The 17,482-nt window shown below is 44.7% G+C and overlaps 1 long non-coding RNA gene across 2 annotated transcripts; it reads left to right on the top strand.

The window, feature by feature from the left end:
* The first annotated feature begins 16,042 nt into the window (after positions 1-16,042).
* Positions 16,043-17,237, top strand: LOC145739959 (uncharacterized). Of its 2 annotated transcripts, none has more exons than XR_014181302.1 (3): positions 16,043-16,486; positions 16,542-16,770; positions 16,845-17,237. It is a non-coding gene; the product is annotated as an uncharacterized LOC145739959 (long non-coding RNA). The 2 variants fall into 2 exon arrangements; XR_014181301.1 differs by having other exon boundaries at positions 16,049-16,486; positions 16,542-16,780.
* The last annotated feature ends 245 nt before the right edge of the window (positions 17,238-17,482 follow it).

Genomic DNA, 17,482 nt, shown 5'->3' on the forward strand with positions numbered 1-17,482 from the left:
CGAACCATCTCGAACGGCCCCGGACGGTCCCGATAGAATCGACGCCACGACGGCCGCGGTCTAGCACCCAGCAGTGAAGGTCACGCGTATTTTAACTAAATCAGCGAAAAATTAGTAACTTCGTTACACACCCCCCCTTCTTACGGAAAAAAAAAAATATTTGTCCCAACATAACTTATATTTTTTTTTTTATCAAACGAACGAGAAAAAAAAACTAAAAAAAAAAAGAAACTCTAGGATAATTAACTAAGCTTAACCTAACTTAACCTAATCTAAAACTAATCGACTAGACGGTGGCGTCTCTCGGGGCACCCACACCGTGGGCAACCCCGGGACGAGGATCGGCGGCGGACAGGAGACGGATTGGCGGGCGACCTGCGGGAGCGCGAAGGTCGCGGTGGCGGCGGAGGCGGCAGCGGCTGTGGGCAGCATCGACGGGTGGTGACACCCAGCCTCTCACACTGCGAGCAAAACAGCAGAGGCGACAGTTGGCACTCAGTCCGGTAATGCCCCCGGTGACCGCACCTCCAGCACGAGTCTGGGTGCACCGTTACCCGGTGGTCCTCCATCCACCGTGTCTCCTCTCGGAGGCGCCGGATTGCCACTGGCGTCTCGGGTCGGCTCGGGGGCGGCGGCGACGGTGCGTGGCGGTCCACCTCCCGATAGAAGGGGTCACCCCCCGTTGGGACTACCACCAACACATCTGACGACGCGTCACTGTCGCTCATGTCGGCTAGTACAAAAAAAAAAAAAAAAACCATAAGTGTCGGTACAGTACCCCAGGAACAGAACGAATAGACAACACAATCTACTCCCACAATGCTTGCTACCCCCTTTTCTACATTACGGTGTTACCAACTGTTTTTTTTTCTTCGGTGCCCTACGGCGGTGCCTGCGACCGTCTAGGCAGCGTCACGCGTACCCGCGCCCCAGTGGAGCTTGTCAGTAGGACCCGGCGGCGTCCGCTGGACGCCGAAAACCTTCCCCCCAATGCCGCCACAAGATCGGGTGGCCAGTCCCTCGGGTCCGGATACACTCCGGCAAAGTCCGCAACCAGGTGGTCCGGCCAAGCCTCTCCGTCGCGCGGTGCCCGACCGCCATACCGTGCCAGTAGTAGTTCGGCCGCCGACAGGCCGGGTATTGGGGGCGGCAGAGTGACCGGGATTAACCTCCATGTCGGCGGCGGCGGTGGCGACGGCGGCAACGGTGACAATAAGGGCGGCATGGGGGACAGACAGGGCAGCGGCGGCGTTCGAGGCGACGCAAACGGGGACGGCACAGACGGCGGCGGCGTCGGCGGGCCAAACAAGTCGGTAAACGGCGGCGGGGGTGGCGGTACGGTCGGCGGTGACGGTCGCGACGGCGGGGCGAACACCCGGTTGTCCGGCTCCCCTAAATCGCCGAGGAACTCGAGCAGCTCCTCTGGCCAATCCCGAAGGTGGGGAAACTGCTCGAGACAGGGGCGCTTTGACGGCGGCGGAGTCATTCTCTGTAAACATAGTCGTAAAATACGGGTGTTTCGGCACATTACCTGCCCACATAATCACTAGACGATACAAAAAAAACGGCACAACCTCAATTACAACCCCCGGGACTCTACGGTACATTAATACATCACCTCCGCAGAACTTAATGGTTTTAAGTCCTTGATATGTATACGGCGGTACCATTTTCCGTTCTCATCCCTTAAGTCGTACACCACCGGTGACACAACTCGTTTTACCAAGTACGGTCCGGAAAACTTCGGGGCTAACTTTGCAGCAAAACCCTTGTCGGCGGATGACAACGGATTTTCCCGTTTCATAACTCGGTCCCCAACTTTACATCTCCATTCTCGCCGGCGCAAATTGTAGTTACGGCTCTGAGCGGAGAAAGCTCGGCCCAGATTAACTCGGACCAACTCATAAACTTCAGCAAGCTTTCGGAGATGTTCAGTATAGCCTTGGTAGTCGGTTTCGGCGGACGGGCGGTCGTTTGTAAGTTCGGTGACGGGCGGGCGGTCGTTTGTAAGGTCGGTGACGGGCGGACGGGACAATGCAGCGGGCGGCTCCAACTCTCGGCCGAAGTTCAGAAAAGCCGGAGTAAACCCTGTAGACTCATGCCGGGACGTGTTCACGGCGGAAAACCAAATCTGTAAGATAAACATCCCACTTTCTGTGGTTTTCCTCACAAAAGGAAGCCACCATAGTTTTCAAAGTTTTATTTGTACGCTCTACCGGGTTTGCTTGCGGTGTGTACGGCGGAGTCAGACGGTGGTTTATTCCCATTTCCTTCAGTAAACCACGGAACAGTTTACCAGTAAACTGGGTCCCGTTGTCGGAAATCACGGTTTTCGGACACCCAAAGCGCATTAAGACTTCCTCGTGTAAAGCTTGACTGACGGCCTTGGCGGTAGCTTTGCGGATGGCTTTGCACTGGACCCACTTTGTAAACCTATCCTGAAACACAACCAAATAAGAGTTACCCTTAGAGGACCTCGGCAACGGCCCCACTAGGTCAGTGCTAACGGTTTCCCACGGTTGACAGTTGCGGGACGGTTGCATCTTTCCAGGCGGTTTCTGAGATTCACCCTTAAATCGCTGACAAACAGAGCAATTCCGGACGAACCGAGCGGTATCTCGGAACATCCCTGGCCAATAATAGCGGCGGGCAATGCGGGCTATTGTCTTGGCTATGCCCTGATGGCCGGCGGTCGGTTGAGAGTGGTTTTCATCCAGTACAGCTCTTCGAGCATCTTTAGGCACGCAAACCTTCCATGGATCGGCCATTTCGTTCTCAGTCAAGTCGGTCATGTCCCAGAAATGTCGATAGAGACGGCCATTGCGCACACAAAAATCCGGAAAAGCTTCGGGGTTCTTTTCCACGGCGCTTTTCTTCGAACTGTACCAAGGACAAGGTACGAAGTCTTCGAGAGCGGAAACGGGGTCCACATCGTCTTCAGGCTTGCCTACCGGACTCCTAGACAAAGCATCGGCTACCTTATTAAGTATTCCCTTACGGTATTTAATTTCGAAGTCAAACTGTTGCAAATACACACTCCACCGAGCCAAACGGCCGGACGGGCTCTTTAAGGAGTGTAACCAGCGGAGCGACTGGTGGTCAGTCACTACGGTAAACCGGTAGCCCTCCAAGTACGGTCTCATCTTTTGGGTGCCCCAAACTATGGCCAGACACTCTTTTTCAGTCACGGAGTACTTCTTTTCGGCGGCGGACAGACTACGGCTGGCGTACGCAATGACATGGTCACCATCGGTGTCATGCTGAATCAGAGCTGCCCCTAATCCAGCGTCGGAGGCGTCGGTCTGTAAAATAAACGGCTTGGTAAAGTCAGGACAGGTTAATACGGGCGCCTCGGTAAGCCGGATTTTTAACTGCTCAAATGCAGCCTGCTGTTCCTCCTGCCATTGCCAGCGTACGTTTTTCTTCAACAGGTGGTTCAACGGGGCGGCTAATTGTGAGAAATTTTCCACAAAACGGCGGTACCACGATGCAATTCCCAGAAATCTTCGGACGCCCCTCACGTTAGTCGGCGGCGGTAAACTGAGTATTGCCGAGACCTTTTCCGGGTCAGTGCGGATTCCCTCGGATGTGACAAAGTGACCCAAATACCGGAGCGACCGGCGCCCGAATTGACACTTCTCTGGATTCAGTTTCAGGTTGGCCCTGTTAATACCTGTTTTAAAAAGTGTAAATGCTCGTTAAATGTCTCGCCCAGTACTATTATATCATCTAAATAGGCGAAACAGTACGGCTCTAACTCAGGCCCGATCACACGGTCCATTAGGCGCTGAAAGGTGGCGGGGGCGGAATGAAGACCAAACGGCATTACTCGGAACTGGAACAGGCCTCTACCCGGTACGGTAAACGCGGTAATCGGTTTACTTTCTTCCGTCAACGGTACTTGCCAATAACCCTGTTTCAAGTCTATACTAGAAATGTATCTGGCTCTGCGCAGCTTGTCTAGTATTGCGTTGATAAACGGCAACGGGTACGCATCCGGACGAGACACAGAGTTCACTTTCTGAAAATCGATACAGAACCGGTGCTTACCATCCTTTTTCTTGACAATCACCACCGGCGAGCTCCAAGGGCTCATGGAAGGCTCAATAACGCCCTCTTCCAGCATCCGATCAACCTCTGTGTTGATCACTTCCTGCATTTTCGGATTGCGGGGGTGGTATCTTTGTTTTATGGGGTCGCTTTGTGTCAAGTTAATGTGGTGGTAAATCAGCGGTGTTGTGCCCTCTATTGACTCAAAACCGGGTAGTTCGGCGGCCAAAAAGTTCTGAAGTCGGTCCTCTTCATCGGCGGTTAGCAACAGTTTCGGCGGTGCGGTAAGACCCAACGGACTGCATGGAAGAGGCAGCGGTACTACGGTAACCTGACTGGTGCTTAGATCAATCTGAAAAGCATGTTGTTTTAACAAATCCATGCCAAACACAACGTCGGAAGTGAGATTTGGCAAATAGCTGAGATCTGCCTGCAAACTAAGATCATTAATAGAGACGGTAAGCCGGAAAGCTTCGGTGATCTTGACCACGCCTCCACTAGCGACTTGAGCGGAACTGGTGTGCGGGGTGATCTGTTGCGAACGTTTAGCAACACACAACTCCCTAACGGCGTCACCTATGAAAGAATGAGCTGCTCCGGTATCTATTAATGCCCTAAACGGTGTTTCTAAAATTGTAACAGGCAGGTGCGGACGGCAATCTTCCTTTGTACGGACAGGCAAGGTTTCGGTTTGACGGTGCTGGACGGACCTTGCTGCAATGCAACACCGATCTAGTTTCCCGTCCGGCAGGTGCAATCCCGGCTCAATACACCGGCCTTGCCACAACGGGAGCAAAACAGCCTTGCCTGGTTTCTGCAGGCCGAACGGTAATGGCCTTTTTGACCGCAGTTCCAGCATTGAGGGCCGTTATCCGTAGCCTGTTGGCTTGGTCCGGCTCGTTCTTCGGTCCCAGTGGATGGTCTAGCTGGCGGCACTGTCGTTGGCCTAATTGCCCGGTTTGCTTGATTTTCTGTAAATTGACGGGTGTTAGTAAAATTTCGGGGCCCTGAGAATGGCCGTGACGACGGTACGGAGGCGGGAATTATAGGCGGCGGCGGTGAGTGCAGCTCCTTGAACAATAGTTCGGTTTCTCGAACCGATCGGGCAAAGCTGGTGCGATCCGAAAAATCGCCCCGACGGATTTGTTGGCGGTACTCCGGCAACAAATTACGATAGAGCCACCTCAGCTCTTCTTCCGGGCTAATTCCCCCATGACGGCGGATTAACGTCTGCAGCTCCGTTATATACGCACCAGCCGATTCATTCGGTCGCTGACGTCGCCGACGGATTTCCAGCTCCAAATCTTCGGCATAATTTATGGGGAAGTAGAAGCTGCGAAAATCAGCCAGAAACTGCCCCCAGGATCGCCAACTTCCCCTGTTGTTACGGAACCACAAAGCGGCCTCACCCTGTAACAAATCAGGCATATGTGGCAATAAGACGTCCATGGAAATGCCTTGAGCGTCACAGAGCTCTTGGACACGCTCCACAAACGCCACGGGGTCGTTTCGGCCATCAAAGTACACTTTCCAGTTGTGTACTTGCACATGGGCAGTCGGCGGCGGTACGGTGGTAAACGGGGATCCAGAAACGGCGGGCGGTGAGTGAACGGTCGGCGGCAGGGCAAACGTGACGGCTGGCAAGCCTGTCATAGTGACAGGAGGCGTTGTCACCACAGAAGTACCTGTAACAGTCGTAAAATACCGGGTGGTCGTCGACGTTACGGCGGTAGTGGTTGGCGGTGACAGTGGGTGGTTTGGAAACCCAACAACTGGTACTGCAGGAAACGCAAACTGTTGCAAGTGTGGGGACGGTGTTGCCACACCCTCACGCATGTAACGCACCAGTCGTCTACGCAACATTTTCACGGTCCCAGTCACATCCAGGCAAAACTTACTGAGTTGACCCTGCAACTCTTCCTTTTTCAACCCGTAAATCCAACTCACCCTCACGTCAGTCGGTCCCGGTACTACTGACAACTCCATGTTGTCGCTGTCTCGACCCTCGGTCACTCCACCAGCGGCCCTGTCTCCGCTGCAGCCTTCCTCGTCCATTTCTTTTCAGCTAAAGAAAACCGGCAAAAGAAAACAGTCTATAATAAAGGGGAAAAAAAATCGGTCCCTGCTCGGGCGCCAAATTTGTAGCGCTTTTCTCGCGGTTTCCTTCGGTTACGTTGCCTCGGGCGCCACCTTCGTTATTTATAGTGGCTGAAGGTCCACTTTGCGGTACCTGGGTAGCCTTTAGACAGCTGGAGAAAAGTTCCAAAGGGTTCGGGAAGAAAACAAAATTAAAACAACTGTTTTCACTAATTGCACTGTATTACGGCTCTCAATACTTACAGTAAATACTCACGGTAACGAATACCCAATGAAACGGAAATTACCTTATACGGTGGTACGGGGAAAGCGTGTAACGATAATGAAAACTACCTACGGACCCTTCACTACTGATTAGCCTGACTACGGTAGATTAAGACTGACTGTGACACGGTGAAAGAACGGCGGTACGGTACGGTTATGTAAAACTGACTATTCGGCGCCGATATTCGTTCCAAAACCCAATGAGGCCCAATTACGTGACCAGCGGTGTTCCCGTCACTCGACCTAACCTCTAGGTGCCTCTCCCCGATTCCCCGGGGTTCGACAAATAGAGCCTCCGTTGCACACTGTTTCCCCAAGCAGGCAACAGAGGTTTGAAGTCTCGTGACGTTGCCAGTCACACAGCCGCTAATCCCTCCAGTATCCCCAAACCCGTTTACTGCTCCGTTTCCCCGGAGCTAAGCAAACGAGTCACAGGTTTCACCGTTCCCGCTTGCTACACCGTTTCCCCGGTGTTCAACAAACAGGAACAGGACCAGAAGGATTACCTGACTGTTTCACAAACAAAGTAACTGAAGCCGGCGCCGTTTCACCAGAAATACCCTCTAACGGAAAACCCCGGAAAAATATAGCAAATGCCCCAAATGAAAATCCCCGGACAAATTTAGTGACTGCCCCAAATGTAAAATCCCCGGACAAATATAGCAAATGCCCCAAATGAAAATCCCCGGACAAATTTAGTGAATGCCCCAAATGTAAAATCCCCGGACAAATATAGCAAATGCCCCAAATGAAAATCCCCGGAGAAATACTGAAAATTCCCCAAACGGAAACCCCGGGAAAATACTGAAAATGCCCCAAACGGAAACCCCGGGAAAATACTGAAAATGCCCCAATTTACAGTCTATTAAAATATCTACAGTTAACGGTACGGGTTTTAAACAGCAAACAGAACAAATACCGGACGGTCGGTATGTGTCTATTTTTTACTTACAAATTCGCGGAGATAAGAGATAACGGTCGGCACGGATCGGCTTAGCTGGCTGGTTTCGATCTTTTGATGATCGAAGAATCCCCATTTTCCGGCTCGGGGCCTTCTTTTATACACAAAACCCACGGTGGGGGCTGTTAGTGGCGGTACCCACTCTCAGCGCCCACCGAACCATCTCGAACGGCCCCGGACGGTCCCGATAGAATCGACGCCACGACGGCCGCGGTCTAGCACCCAGCAGTGAAGGTCACGCGTATTTTAACTAAATCAGCGAAAAATTAGTAACTTCGTTACAAATGTCTTGTTCGGATTTTTCAATCTCTAATTTTAGTTTTTTCAAATCGTTTCCCAGAACCGATGGGTTAATGATAGAGGGTGGGATTTTATGGTCCTTACATTGGTCAAGGATGGTGTGTCTTCGTAAGGCTCTTGTTATCACGATAATTCGTTTGAGGTTTTGAAATTCATTGTATGCCAGAATTGTGGTAAAATTGGCTTGGTGTCCCAAATTCATTATTTGTCGACGAAGTTCGTTTGTGCTGCCTTCTATGTATTTTATTCTATTTTCTGTCTCTTTGAACGATGACCGTACAGCTTTATCGTATTCCTTAAAATGCATAGAGTTTTCGCTAATCTCTCTTAATGTGTTTGAAAGCCCTTTTCCTAGTGTGTTGAGTCGATTTTTCATTCTCTCTTCATTTTCCGTTAGAAGTGTAAGTTTCTTCTCTGTAGCCAAACCACAACACCACGCGAACCCTTCTCCGATAAAATCTAGTGCCCTTTTTCCTCTAAACTGGCTATACTCTGTTTTCTCTCCTTTGGAGTGTTTATCCATTGATTTTATACTCCAACTTTCCTCAAATAAACTGAATTCCTGCGTAAAGGCTTCCGATAGTTGGTCTAGGTGATGCTGGAATATGCATTCTTCGCTGCTTTCTTGGCATTGTGTTTTTAATGGTTTTTGGCTCGTAAAGCTGGCGTCAAAACTTTCATCCCAAGTCGTCTCGTATTTTAGAGGTATCGTTGCTTCGTAGGTTATGGTGTTTGACAGCGGTTTCCAAAATGCCCCTGCGCTCACTTCCACATGATATTCCAGTCCCTCATATTGGTATAACAGGGTTGTTAATCTACACAAGATAATAGGATTAATAAGTGCAAATTACTCTTCCTAATATGCTCAAAAAAAATAAGTATAAAATAAGAAGACATTATGTGTTTAATTGTTATCGTTGTGATCGTCTTTGGGATAAGCCTCGGGAGTCCAAGGATCATTATATGGTAATATTCGGCTTACGTGTATTATATCTTTTTTTGATTTTTTCGATGTCCCCAGTTGTACCTCGTAGTCCACGTCCGATACCTTCCTTGTTATATAGTAGGGCCCAGACCATCTTAAAAGTAATTTTTCGCTTTTCCCGACTTTTCTAAAGGGTGTGAATACCTTTACCTGGTCTCCTTCGGCATATTCTACGTGTCGGTGTTTGTTATCGTATCTTATTTTATCACTCTGTTGTTTCTTTTGTATATTGTTGACTGCCCGATTTCTAGCCGCTAATGCGCCCTCTCGGATGTCGTTACTTGTGCAGGGTCCTTCTGCGGGAATTAGATTTGCTTCTGTAGGTAATATTGGTTCTCGTCCGTATACTAACATAAACGGTGAGAATTGTGTCGTATCTTGTCGGCTTGTATTGTAGGCAAAGGTGACTTGGCCCAAATATTCGTCCCAATCTGTCTGTTGCGTGTTTGTATAGATTGATAACATGTCCGCCAGTGTCTTATTTAATCGCTCCGTGAGACCATTCGTACTTGGGTGGTATGCTGTTGTGAATTGTTTAGTTGTACCCATTTTTTTTAATAATTCGTTGACTAATTCGGACTGAAACACCTTTCCTCTGTCACTAAGTAAATATTTTGGTGCTCCGTGTCTTGTTACTATATTCTCGAGTATAAATTTTGCTACGGGCCCGGCTTTTCCGTTCGGTAATGCTTTTGTTTCAGCCCATCTGGTTGCGTAATCTGTTGCGACTACAATCATAGTATTTCCGTTCCTACTTTTTCGAAATGGTCCCAATAAGTCGATTCCTACTCTTTCAAAAGGGGTTCCCACAGGGATCGGTTGAAGCAGTCCTATTGGTTTTCTATTTTGCTGTCCTTTTCTTGCTTGACAGTCTGCGCAGCCTTTCACAAACCTTTCGACGTCCTTCTGAAGTCCGTCCCAGTAATAACGGTCCTTGATTTTGTGCAAGGTCTTTGCCATACCGAGGTGTCCGCAAAGGGGTTCCGAGTGGTGGCTGTACATAATTTCTCCTACTAATTCTTTCGGGATTACCAACAATTTACTACGACCTGTATTGTTACTGTTTATCTTGTATAGGACCCCATTTTCCAGTCTAAAGTTTTTGGCCCTTTTCGCTAGTCCAATACTTGCGTTTTCCGGGTGTTCTACAGCTTCCACTAGCTCTCTTATAGCATCATCTTTGTTTTGAAATCCTTGAATGTCAATGGCCTCTAACAGAAACGTGTCTACTTCTTCCACTTCTTCTGGCGGCAGGACTGGGTGTCTGCTTACGCAATCGGCGTCTTTGTGAGCAACCCCACTCTTGTGTTCTATGGTGTAGTCGAATTCCGACAATGTGATAGCCCATCTCGCTAGTCTGCCTATTGGGTCCTTTAAAGTTTTTAACCAGCAGAGCGCGTGATGATCGGTTATAATTTTTACTGGTTTTCCATATATTAATGATCTGAGATATTTTAATGCCCATACCGCCGCGAGTCCTTCGATTTCTGTTATGGTGTAATTTTTCTCTGCTTTTGATAGTGTCCTACTAGCATAGGCGATGGGGTGCTTCTTTCTTTCTTCATCTTCCTGTAGCAACACAGCTCCTACGCCTAACAAACTTCCGTCCACTCTTAGCTCCGTCGGCTTTTCGGGATTGTAGTGCGCTAACACTGGTGCAGTGCAAAGTTTTTCCTTTAAAATTTGGAATGCTTCCTCTTGACTTCCGCCCCAGATGAATTTTGTATCCTTATGTGTCACTCCGTATAGTGGCTTGGCCAACTGGCTGAAATTCTTTATGAACTTTCGATAATAATTACACAGCCCTAAAAAGCTTTGTACACTCTTTACATTTTTTGGGGTTGGGAAGTTTTTTATCGCTATTAATTTTGATTCATTTGGCTGAAGGCCTTCCCGCGAGACGCTGTACCCTAGAACATTCATTTTTTCTTTTAGGTATTCGCATTTACTGGGTTTTAGGGTTAGTCCTGCGTCCCTCAAGCGTTGAAATACTTTTCTTAGCTTAAACAGATGTTCTTCTTTTGTTTTTGAAAATATGATTATGTCATCCATGTATATAAGTATTTCTTTCCATTTCATGTCTCTAAACACCCTATCCGCTAATGCCTGAAATGTCGCCGGCGCGTTACATAGTCCAAAACTCATATAGTTAAATTCCCATAGTCCGTGCCCTTGTGTTTGAAATGCAGTATATTGTTTAGAATCCTCGCTTATCGGTACTTGCCAAAACCCAGAGTACATGTCCAACGTTGAAAAATACTTTGAATTGCCTAGGTATGTTAAGATGTCGTCGATATTTGGTACTGTGTATGCTGATTTTCTTGTTACGTCGTTAAGTTTTCTATAATCCACGCAAAACCTAGATTCGCCCGACTTTTTCTTTACCAAGACGACCGGACTGGCCCATGGTGATTGACTGGGTCTTATGATGTCGTATTTTTCCATTTCGATGATTTGTTGGTCGATTATATTTTTTTCTTTTTGTGACACCCTGTAAGCTCTGCTTTTTATTGGCCTCGCATCCCCGACGTCTATTTTATGCTCAACTAAGTTCGTTTTTCCCATATACTTCGGTGTTTTAGAGAACACGTCTGGGAATTCTAGTAGTGTTTCCTTGAAGAGGTTTTTTAGTTTTTCGTCTTTGATGTGCCCGATTTTATGGTCTTCCAAGGTGACTACTTCTTCATCGTCTTCTATTTGTAGAACGGCAAGTTCGTTGAGGTTATGTTTGGTCTTCCGTTGTAAATACCCTATCGTGGTTCCTTTGTAAATTTTTTGCCTGTTAGTCTTTTTTGTAGTTGCGTGCACTGTCCATGTGTTTTTGTTTAAGTCCGGTCCTTCATGTAGAAGTATTCCCCTAGGTCGTAAGAATTCATCTTTTTCTATGAATTCGTAATTTGATAAGTCGGTCACTGTTACATCGACCGGTAGGTTCAATGCTACCTGGCTATATGTCTCGGGTTCCAAAACAATGTCGTGCGACGTGCAAACCTTGTATAGTTCATTGTGAAAAATATCTATTGGATTTTCTTGAATTAAATTAATTTCCGGTAATCCCTCTTCTTCGTCTTCCCTTTGGGTTTGTGTACTCTGGTTTGAGACTGACTTGACGGGGTTTATTTTCATTGTACTAATACAATTTGTGAATTCTGTTTGTCCGAAGTTTAACGTTACTGTTGCGTCATTTTTTGTTAGTCTTACGGTTTTTGTGCCGTAATTGATCTCAGCGTTATTTTTGTTCAGGAAGTCGTTTCCAAGAATTAGTGGTTTAGACAAGTTTTTTACAACTAAGACCGATTTACGTCCTTTTAATTCGCCTAGTTCTATTAAGATTTCTCCCGTTCCTAACGGTTGTATTTTATTTCCCCCGGCTGCGACCAAATTCAAATTTTCGTCAAGGGGTTTATATTCTTTTATTAAATTACTGTCTATTATGCTCCTGCTGGATCCCGTGTCCAAAATTATGTCACAGTATGTGTTGTCCACTAGTCCTTTTATTTTCAGTATGTTCGGGCCTGATGTTTGGAGGGCGAACTCTGTTGGCCCCCTTATTGGAGTCGCCCACCTTCGTTTGGGTGCGCGTTTCCGCTTCTTCTCTCACTATAGCATGTATAGTGTCCCACTCGATTACACGTGTTGCATCTCGGTCTCCCGTCGCTGTACCTAGTATTAGGTAGATTTTGCGGTCCTGTTGGGCGTCCCCGATGTGTAAATCCTCTCCCTCTGGGGGTCTGTTCTCTTCTTTCGTCGTATCTTAAGTTTTCATTCCTCCTGGGTTGGGACCTGTAGTTACCATTATTCGCAAAGTTTGATTGTCTGGCGTTTCCTCTGTATCCGCCGTTTCCTCTGTATCCATTGTTTCCTCTGTATCCATTGTATCCTCTGTTTCCACGGTAGCCTCCATACTGAGCTTGATAATTTGTCCGGTAATTTCTATTTGGACTTATGTTATTCGCCATTCGACGTTCGTCTTCCTGACGCCTGTTTGCGAAACTAGTTGTCTGAGAAAGCGTAAGCACTTCCGTTTGTGAGATCATTCTGTCCACCAGTACTCTTTCTCTGACGTCGCTCAATCTTAAGACGAGAGTTTTCAGTTTGTCCAAATTTGACGCATCGTTGCCAAAAAGGTAGTAGGTCTCGGCAAACGAACGATGCAATCCTTGTTCGAATTGGTCTTTGAATGTTTCAAAGTTTATATTCGGGTCGATTTCATTCGCTAAATTCAATAGATCGTAGTAATAGTGTTTGATATCCTCGCTGTCCCCTTGCTTTCTTTTATTGAACCTAAATTTTATCTTTCGTAGAGGGCTTTCTCCCCCAAATTCTTTAATAAAATCTTCTTTTATGTTTGACCAGGTCTTATTCCGATTTGTGTTGTCCACGGTGTAGCCTTGATACCATCGACCGCTTGGACCCTCGAGGAAGCTCCCTAAATATGCTATTTTGAAACCATCGTCCCAACCATTACAATTCGCTATTTTTTCGTAATTATTTAAGAAGGTTATTGCCGAGTCCAAACTTGGGTTGAAGGTTGGGGGCGGGACAAACTTTGGTTTGGCAGGATTTTTTGTTTCTGATAAAGCGTTAGATAAAGTAACATTTGCCATTTCTGCTGTAGTTACTCGATTATTTGGCGGTAAAGACTGTATAGACTGTGTAGGATTTGGTATGACCGTTTGGTCTAGTGGGTTGGGTGGTTGATCGACGTCCGAATCGGACAAACTACTAGGGCTTGGGGTATGTCGGCAGGTTTTCGACTGTTTTGCGGTTGGTGAATCTCGAATGTAAAGCGTTGTTTTTTTGGACTACGACAGAGATCTCCTACGGTGGTGCTGCTTAGGGGAGGGTCAAATAGCGAATGCGATGGGGTGGGCGATGTCCCAATTTGCAATCTTAAATCCAATTTATTTTTTGCCGCACTACGTGTCGTTCTTTTATCCCCACTGCTCATTTAGAAATAATATACGCATACAAATATTCACCTTAGGCAATCATTAGTTCCCATAAAAAAAAACACATTTGCACATAGCCGAACTTAGTCTGACAACAAAAAAAAATAATGATAATAGAATAATAAAAAAAAATCACTAGGCGCCTTTTCAATATTCGGGAGTTTCAATTTCACTGAAAAACTCTTCCATCTCTTCTTCAATAATTAACTGAAGTTTCCATTTGTGTACTATCTTTGTAGCCCAGAAACTTATTGCACCCCCTAATTTCCTATATTTGTTTACAGTTTTCCCTATCAGCGTGGTTTCTAATACCTTGACAGTAATTTTTATTTTTGAGAAGTATTTTAAAAGGTCAATTATTTCGTTTGCTTCACTAGTTTTTTCGTAAAATTTTTTAGAACAAACCTCATTGTATAGGGTGTCCAATCTTTTTTTAGTCTCCACGATATCGTTTATAAACCTCGTATATTCATTCATAGTTCAAACTTTTTTCTTCAAATTATACATTTTTAATTCAAGTTATACATGCTAATTATGAAATGTAGGTAATGAAGACCTACATTTAGAATTACCCGGCGCCTCCACCAAGTTGTCACGATCTAATTTTTAGTCGTAACGCGGGGACGTGTAGGCTGGGGTCGTAGTCAAGTTAAACTCAAAGATTGGATAACAAAAACAACAACGTTTATTCATAGAGAGAAACTAAGTTGAAGACTGATTTTGTACACATTGTCAGACACAAGTTGGCTTATTTATAAATTACAAGTTCGTACTTACATGATAATAAATGCACAAACCATTTTGGACGAGGGTAAGTGTCAAGGTAGAGTTCCCTTAACTTTCGCGACCGAAACGTTTAGTTTCGCGGATAATTTCTAACTAACTTTCTTTCCCAATTTCTCGGCTATTTATTGTAAGGTATTGCGCTCCCTTAGTCAGTTCAATTTCTTAATTGCTTGTCTAAGCACTTGGATCATTGTCCGAACAATTGATGACTTATTGCTGACTGGCGATTGCAACACCTTAGCTAGCTTCCGTTCTAAAATGTTCGATTGCTTATTTTGCAACCCAAGTGGTCGACGACTTGTTTCGGTCAGTGGCCGATTATTTGCTGACTAAGTAATTAACGAAAATCTACTTGTGACAATATTATTGAGATAACTGTAAACCGCACTGATGCCTGGGTTCTATTATGCCATGCAGCTTTGTCTATTAAAGGAAACCTATCAAAAATAGCGGGAACGGGTGATGTGAAATTTGTGAATAATGCAGCAGGATTTTTCTTTGATTCCATGACCTATGAACTAAACGATGTTGAAGTTGAACATGTTAAAAATCCCGGAAATGTCAGCCTAATTCGTGGCTGTCTGTGTTGCAATACAAGTGATAAAAATCATTAAAAACGGCCAGCTGGAGTTACCCAGAGAATGTGCCAGTAAATACGGATGGTACTTTTTACATGAGGGTACCTTTAAAACACTTTTTAGGACACACAAGATTATTAAGTAATTATGAAGACACACTTTTAGATTAGTTCGTTCACGAACTGACACTAATTGTGTTATCGTATCCAAGGATGATACAACATTCACCTTAACTATTGATAATATTGAATTAAAAGTCAAACGTGTGGCACCCAATGATCAAACTAAACTTGAGCTGCTATAATCATTACGTAACGATAAACCCATTCTAATTCCATTCCGAAAATGGGAACTACATGAATTACCTAGCCTTAATGGAGGTTCTACAAAAGAGATTTGGAGTGTGAAAACAACTACAGATGTAGATTGCCCTCGTTACATCATCGTTGAATTTCAAACAAACAGAATTAATCAAGCTATGAAGGACATAACTCAGTTTTATAATTTGAATATATCTGATATCAGACTATTTCTCAACGGTGAATATTATCCTTATGAGCGACTGAATTTAAATTTTACCAATAATGATTATGCTGACGCCCACTACAAGTATGTACAATTTGCGTCGAGTTTCTTTAATTCAGCGGAAAGGAGGGAACCACTTTTGGATTATGCTGCTTTTAAAACCCACAGTCTTTTTGTTATTGACTGTGATGATAGCCTAAAATCATCTGCTATTGATGTTAAAATAGAAATTGAAACAAGAGTGGGTATACCCGCATCTACTAAAGCTTATTGTGTAATAATTCAGGATTGTATTATGGAGCAAGTACCACTTAGTGAAATTGTTCGCAAAGTAAATTAAATAAAAAAGTGTTTGTTTTTTTTTCTCCTTCTAATGTAATATTGAGAGGTGTTAGAAGTCGTTGAGGGGTTGATTAGGGGTGGTTTAGGGGTTGGAAAGAGTTGTGGTATGCCTAACGGACAACGGGGGATGGGGGGTCTACGGGGGCACCACGTGACGGTGGGGGGTGGGGGGACACCACGTGACGACGACTACGACGACAGAGACAGATGACGATAGGTGACATTTGACAGATGACGACAGGTGACATTTGACAGATGACGACGACGACGAGGGCCTTTGAGGCTCCACGGGGAGCCTTCGGGTCTCCTCGTGTTCGGGCCGGGGCTCCGGGAAACGCGCAAAACAGCGACCAGCCAGAAGGGCGACGGTTCGGAACCGACCCGAAGTCGCTTCGGGCGAGATCGCGACGTCATCCGAATGGCGTTCGGCAGATCGCGGTTTTGTGGAATTTGTGGAATGCGGACAGCAGGTCATATTTAATAATGGCGGCTTTGTTTACATGTTGATTGGAAATTTACTCAAATTGTGATTGATTTTTATTACTGGACAGTTTTAGACTGGTAAATCAGAGTTAAATCGATTACTTATAGTTGGGCATGTTTATGTTTATCATCAGCCGAGTTTTCCTGAGGAAAGTTGCAACAGGTAAGTGGAATGGTATGTAGGACTTAAAATTTCAACATTTTCGTTTTTATTTCAGAAAATCTTTGATAATCTGCCCCCACAGCTCATATAGCCAATGTGCATGAAGTATACTGGAACTTTTATTAAGTAACACAATGGTTATCAAAGACAGTATTTAATAAAAACCAAATGGAAACCGTATTTGGAAACCGAGAGGCAAATACATTTGAAAAAACTGCATCAAGCTTCAGCATATACCTGTTGAGGTATAAATCTAGTTGATTTACACATTGTTTAATATGTATGTAAGTATAGGTATGTTACCTAGTTAATACCTACTTCTCATATTCTCTGTGTATCATTTTTTTTTTGTTTCTAGATCCATGAATTGCTACATTTTATTGTAGTGTAAACTGATGATTTTTTTGATTTGCATGCAGGTCACATCAATGCAGTACCAACTAAAGTTACATATGTTTTTATAGTAGTGATTCTATAATTGTGATAATATAACTTGTAATATCATATGGGAGTTAACAGTTAAATAAATCTATGAAATTTATAGTTTCCATTACACTAATTAGGTATAATGTATTATTAAATAGTATTTATACCTATAAGTAAATGTGCTATTGTAAGTTGGTAGAAATGTTATTCTTTTATGTTAATACATTGTTTTAAGAGTTTAAAAGTTTAATTAGGCTATGTTTATGTCTATTTTATGTTTATTTTTACTAATTTATTAAAGAAAAATAAATTATTATTAAATTTATTTTGCTTTTGTATATTTTATTTTTTCTCAATTTTTCCTATGAGCATGAGGATATAATAAAATAATCATTGTTTTTGACACTGTATAATTGTTAAACCTAGTAAAATGGTAATGAAATATGAATATCTTCAGAAGATTATGGACACACCATCATATTTAAAAAATAGCACTCCTATTACTTTGACAGAGATTTGAGTGAAACTGACTGAAACAGACTTTTCATCTGATTTTTCATTGTTAGGAAA

This window comes from Ips typographus, unplaced genomic scaffold, assembly GCF_016097725.1.
Source record: "Ips typographus isolate SLU unplaced genomic scaffold, UJ_Ityp_2.0 IpsContig82, whole genome shotgun sequence".
NCBI lineage: Eukaryota > Metazoa > Arthropoda > Insecta > Coleoptera > Curculionidae > Ips > Ips typographus.